The sequence below is a fragment of the Apodemus sylvaticus genome, chromosome 4 (assembly GCF_947179515.1).
Source record: "Apodemus sylvaticus chromosome 4, mApoSyl1.1, whole genome shotgun sequence".
In the NCBI taxonomy this organism is placed as follows: domain Eukaryota; kingdom Metazoa; phylum Chordata; class Mammalia; order Rodentia; family Muridae; genus Apodemus; species Apodemus sylvaticus.
The window spans coordinates 122313347-122319105 of record NC_067475.1 but is presented as its reverse complement, the minus strand read 5'-3'; the positions used below and the strand labels follow the sequence as shown (position 1 = coordinate 122319105).

The window sequence follows — 5759 nt, the reverse complement described above, 5'->3', positions numbered from 1 at the left end:
AGTAATGCTTATATTTATGTACTTAGATCATAGTAAGGATCTCTTTGTATTAAAAGGTGACTAAAAATTTTCAAATAAACATCCTCTATCAATTCTCAAAATAGCTAGTGTGAAGTTGATACAAATTAATATTGCACGCATATAGTATGAAATTACAGAAGAGATAAAGGCAAAAATGACTAAAAGGATAATGAAGACATGACAATAGAGACAGGAGAAGTGCATGGTGAACAATATGTTCAACATACAACATGTATACTCATATCTAAACACATGAAACTAATAATTAACAGAACATTAAGAAATAACTATCTAACATATTATCATACTATGCCCATATAAACCCCAGTTTATTTGGTCTTTGGTTTGTTTGCTTACTTCAGTAAGTAAAGAGAATAAAAACTGATTTGTGAATGAGATCATATGTCTACCACCTTCCATTATTTGCATCTTCATTCACATCAGAAAAGCCAAATCTTTCCAACACAATCGTACTTTATACATTTTCCTCATCTGTGTGTGTCATAATGCTCCTGTTTAAGAATAGGCCTTTCATAGGTAGGGAGTTCTGATAGTTAATGTTGAACAATAGTTTCTACTAAAACAAACTCTTAACTAAGACAGTTATTTCATTAATTCATATTAATAGGTAATATGTTATTCAGTTAGTATAAAAAAATCTTGAATAGCACAGACATTATTTTCTAGTGAGTCATTCATTAATTTGAATTATAAACAAATTACCTACATTGTGTCTATATATAATTCTTTCTTGTGAGTTGTGTATATCTTTGGACAATTTATAACCTTGTCAAGAAAAACACTTGAAACAGAAAATTTTATTTTAAATATTGATGACCATTTAGCAGACTGAAACACTGATATTCCTGGGATCCCTGAGATCTCAAAAGTTGTAAAACAAACATAAGAGTGTTGCTCAGGTGAAAAACAAAACAAATCTATGAGTCATGATAAGATACAACCTATGGGAAAGTATTGAAGAAAATGTCATAAACAGTAAAGTAATTTTAGAGGTCAGAAGTTTGTTTTTTTATAACATTCTAAATATAAAAGTCAGTTGAAAATAGGAAAAAGGTTTAAACTTCAAACTTCAAACTATGAAAGTAATACAGAAAATATGAATAAAATGCTCTAGTATAATATTAGAAAAAAATCTATTTGATCTCATGGAAAAGGACCATTCGAATTTTTGAAAAGAAGAGTACCCAGAAAAGATGAAATCAACAAAGTGAACAGGATGTACAGAAATGTTAAGTGTTCATAAATGTACATCTGATAACTGATCATAATCCACAGTATTTACAAATAAAGAATTCTCACCTGAGGAATACCGAATGCCTCTGAAGCATCTAAAGAAATGTTTAGCATCTGTAGTCATCAGGGACATGCAAATCAAAACAACCCTGAGATTCCACCTCACACCAGTCAAAAAAGCAAAGATTAAAAACTCAGTTGACTGCAGATTCTGGCAAGGATTTGGAGAAAGAGGAACACTTCTCCTTTTTTGGTGGGATTGCAAACTGGTGCAAATACTCTGGAAATCAGTCTAGCAGTTCCTCAGAAAATTGAACATAGTATTAACTGGGGACCCAGCTATATCACTTCTGAACATATACCCAAAAGAGGCTGCAAAATATAATAAGGACACATGCTCATCTATGTTTGTAGCAGCCATATTTATAATAGCCAAAAGCTGAAAAGAACCCAGATGCCCTTCAACAAAGGAATTGATACAGCAAATGTGGTATATTTACAAAATGAAGCACTACTCAGCTATTAAAAACTATGACTTCATGAAATTCTTAGGCAAATGAATGGAAGTAGAAAATGTCATCCTGAGTGAGGTAACACAATCACAAAACAAGACACATGGTATGCACTCACTGGTAAGTGGATATTAGCCCAAAATCTCGGGAAAACCCTAGATAAAATATGCTGACTACATGAAGCTCAAGAAGAAGGAAGACAAAAGTGTGGGTGCTTCGGTTCTTCTTAGAAGGAAGAAAATTATCCACGTTAGGAGATTTCAAAGACAAAGTGTGGAACAGAGACTGAAGAAAAGGCCATCCAGAGACTGCCCCACCTGGCATCCATCCCATATTCAGTCACCAAACCCAGACACTACTGTGAATGTCAAGAAGTGCTTGCTGACAGGGGTCTGATATAGCTGTCTCCTGAGAGGCTCTGCCAGAATCTGACCAATACAGAGGCAGATCCTCACAACCAACCATTGGACTGTGCAGGAGGTCCCCAAGAAGGAGTTAGAGAAAGGACTAAAGGAGCTGAAGAGGCTTGCAACCCCATAGGAAGAAAAACAGTATCAACCAACCAGAGCCCTCAGAACTCCCAAGGACTATACCACCAACAAAAGAGTACACAAGATCATCCTTTTTCTACATATGTGGCTAGACCCATGGGATGGTCTTGTTGGACATCAATGGGAGGAGAGGCCCTTGGTCCTGTGAAGGCTGGATGCCCCAGTGTAGGGAAATGCCAGGAAGGGGAAGTGGGAGTGAGTTCATGGGTGGCAGAACACCCTCATAAAAGCAGGGCAAGGGGGGACTGGATAGGGTGTTTTTGGAGGGGAAACCAGGAAAGGAGATAACATTTGAAATGTAAATTAAAAAAAAAATCTAAGAAAAAAAGAATAATAATAAAAAAAAAAAGAATTGCTTCCAAAAAGCACCTAGCTTGATTATATGTTCCTAAAGAGAATACTGTACTCCAACAAGCAAGTCAAATGCTGGGAAAATGAACACTTATTTATTTTTGACAGAGGATTTTATTAGTGGGAACTATTGAGAGGAAGGTGTAGTAAAGGGGCACTTTTGTCTCAGATTCTGTCCTATTCTTTGATGCTTTATTAATTCATCCATAATAAATTTTATTTTCTTTAGTGATAAAGTAAGAAAATGAAAAATGGAAGTAAAGAAACATAGAATGGAAGAACAATGTCAAGATCAAATCACCACAAAGGAAAATTCAATGCAATGTGAGTGCAAATCAGAAACACTGAGCGTTCAACAAGAACTACCACAGTACAGTCCTAGTTCTAATGCATTACCTTTTCTTCAAATGACATTTTGACACTTTAGAACAACTTCTAACATGTTTAAACCTAGGCTTATAATGAGATTAATCAAGTCATTGGAAAAGTTAACTCGACAATTTGTTGCCATTTAAATATGTAACTCATTTCCCAATATTTGTTAGTTTCTTGAAATGTCTGTCCTGTGAAGAGTTAATGTGGCTATATTGAAGCTACTTTACCAAATAATTTCCCTTCATTGTGGATGTGTGCCAGTTGTTTGATGACACTCATTTGAAATCATATAATATTTCAAAGCTTATGGTAATATGTAGAAAACTTTTAAAAATGTGAAACATAAAAAGAAAGGAAAGATTGATATTTTAGTTATTGTATTTTTGAGGCAACAACTCCTATCACCCTGCATTTGCCTAAAATAACTAGGTATTAAAGGACAGCTTTTAATTCCAGATACCGCTGTTTCCAATTATTCAGTACTGTGAATTTATTTTAATCAACCCAAAAAATAACCAAATATACTGTACTTAATTTTTAACATTCTAAAACTAGGTCAAGTAAGCATAAAAGGAAAATCAAATCACATTAATTATTAAGTTATTAATTTTACTCAATTGTCATAACACAGACTTTAATAGTTTCTATTATTTATTTGTTTTTTATTTAAATTATTTTATTTTATTTATTTACATTCCAAATGTTTTCCACTTTCCAGGTTCTCCCATCAAGAATTCTTCATCCCATTCTCCTCCCATTGATGCTGAGAGGGTCTTTCTCCACATACCATCCCTCTAAACCACCCACCCACCCTTGCATCCCTCTACCGTGGGGCATCAAGTATCTACAGAATTAGGCACACCCTTTTCCACTGAGGCTAGTGAAGGCAGTCTTCTGCTACACACGTGCCAGGGGTGACAGACCACCCCATGTTTGCTCTTTGGTTGATGGCTTATGGTAGTCGATAAAATTACACTAGTAAAAAAAAGGGGCAATTAAAACTAATAGTAGATTTTAGAAAATGTAATTAAAATGAATAGTTGATAGAGAAAATCTACTCTTCATTTTAATTACATTTTGTTACCAGGAGAATATTATAGACTACCCATGATATATCATAAACTCACCTAGAATAGCAATAGTAAACCTTTATGTTCTCTCTTCCCATTTTACATTCTCAATTATTTTTACAGTGTAATATTGAACTGAATACATTGACAGCTAATCCTGAATATGTTTAAATACATATATGATAAGCAGTTATAGTGGTTTTAGAAATTCTAAACTTTCACCATGGCCACAGATGAGAGTAACTAAATGAAATGCTTCTTGCTTTAATTAATTCCCTCCTACCATGTGGAACATTTCTTTAGGCATGTTAACCATAAAAAAAATTTAATCTTCACCAGGTAAAGCTTTGGAGGAATTTCTGATTCTCAAATAGCACATTAGAAAAGTATTGTGAATGTGTTGCATTTCTGTAAAGTATCTTGCTTCTTTGTATATCCTTTGCCTAGCAGACAGGAATCAGGGATGGTGGCAAGCATAAATGTATATTAATTGTTGTATGCTGATGTGCAAAGGGCCTTTCTACTTAGAAAAGGGTATTTAAACTCAGTTTGATCCTAATTCCTTTATAGATTCTCATTGATCTGCTTCTGAGGCAATTACTTGACAAGGACACAGAAACCTTGAAGGAGAATCTCCGTTAATGACAGTATAGAGACACTTCTAATAAGTGGTCAGGAAAATGATCAAGGGTGCCTTGCACTGCTTTTATCTCTCCAAGATGTATTAATAATGGTCATATTTTTGTGTTATGAATTTTCATTTTATTTAGGCAAGTGCATATCAAGAATATAATAACATCCTGTGCATTGAGATATTGCAGGTGTGGCGGCTGTGTCACCTGTGCATCAGTAGGAGGCAGAAAGGAGACAGGCTATTTTTAATCTCAGTGTTCTGAGAAGGATGCAGACATAATGAAGAGAGTCAAAACAAGACTCAAGGGTAGTGAGGAACAGCCTGATGTGTGTAATAGAGGATTCCAACACTGTTAACTAGGGACCACATTTGCACCCAGGGCCCGGCAGCAGTAGAGGTCTGTTGCCACCTAAAGCCAAGCAAATGTTCCTGGTCTGGGCTACCTTCCAGGAATACGTTGTTTGAGACTGTGAAAAAATGCCTCACCTCTCTCCTGGGCATCATGGGAGAAGTTGACCTGGGTTTGTAAGCACAGGAGAGCTGACCCTGCTCCTAGCAAACTGAAGTACTCAGGAGAGTGGCATACATACATTGCCCAGGATGCACAGCAAAGCTGACCCTGGTTGTGTGAGTTGCAAGTATACCAGGCAAGACTGTATTAGCATGGAAGAGGTCGCACTGCCTCTTGTACTTCAGGCAATGATATGAAGGAGAGATAGTTAACCTCCTCTCCCAATCCCCTCAATAACTGGTGCCACAGGAGCCCTGCTCCTTGTGCTTGAGAGCAGGAGAGCCTTCCCTGCCCCTCACCAGCTGCAGCACTTGGTAGAACAGGATCTAAACCTTTTCTGAGCATCCAAGTGCAGCTAATACTTGTGGTACGAGCATGTTGCTTCAGTAAGTTGCACTGAAGGAATGACTATGGTGGAAGATCAGTTTCCACCACTGATCTGAAGTTTGGTGACATAGGCTAGAGAGTTAATCCATCTCT

General features: G+C 36.2%; 1 non-coding gene across 1 annotated transcript; it reads left to right on the top strand.

Moving 5' to 3' along the window:
• The first annotated feature begins 4933 nt into the window (after positions 1-4933).
• Positions 4934-5061, top strand: LOC127683944 (small nucleolar RNA SNORA17). Its single transcript, XR_007977712.1, has one exon. It is a non-coding gene; the product is annotated as a small nucleolar RNA SNORA17 (small nucleolar RNA).
• The last annotated feature ends 698 nt before the right edge of the window (positions 5062-5759 follow it).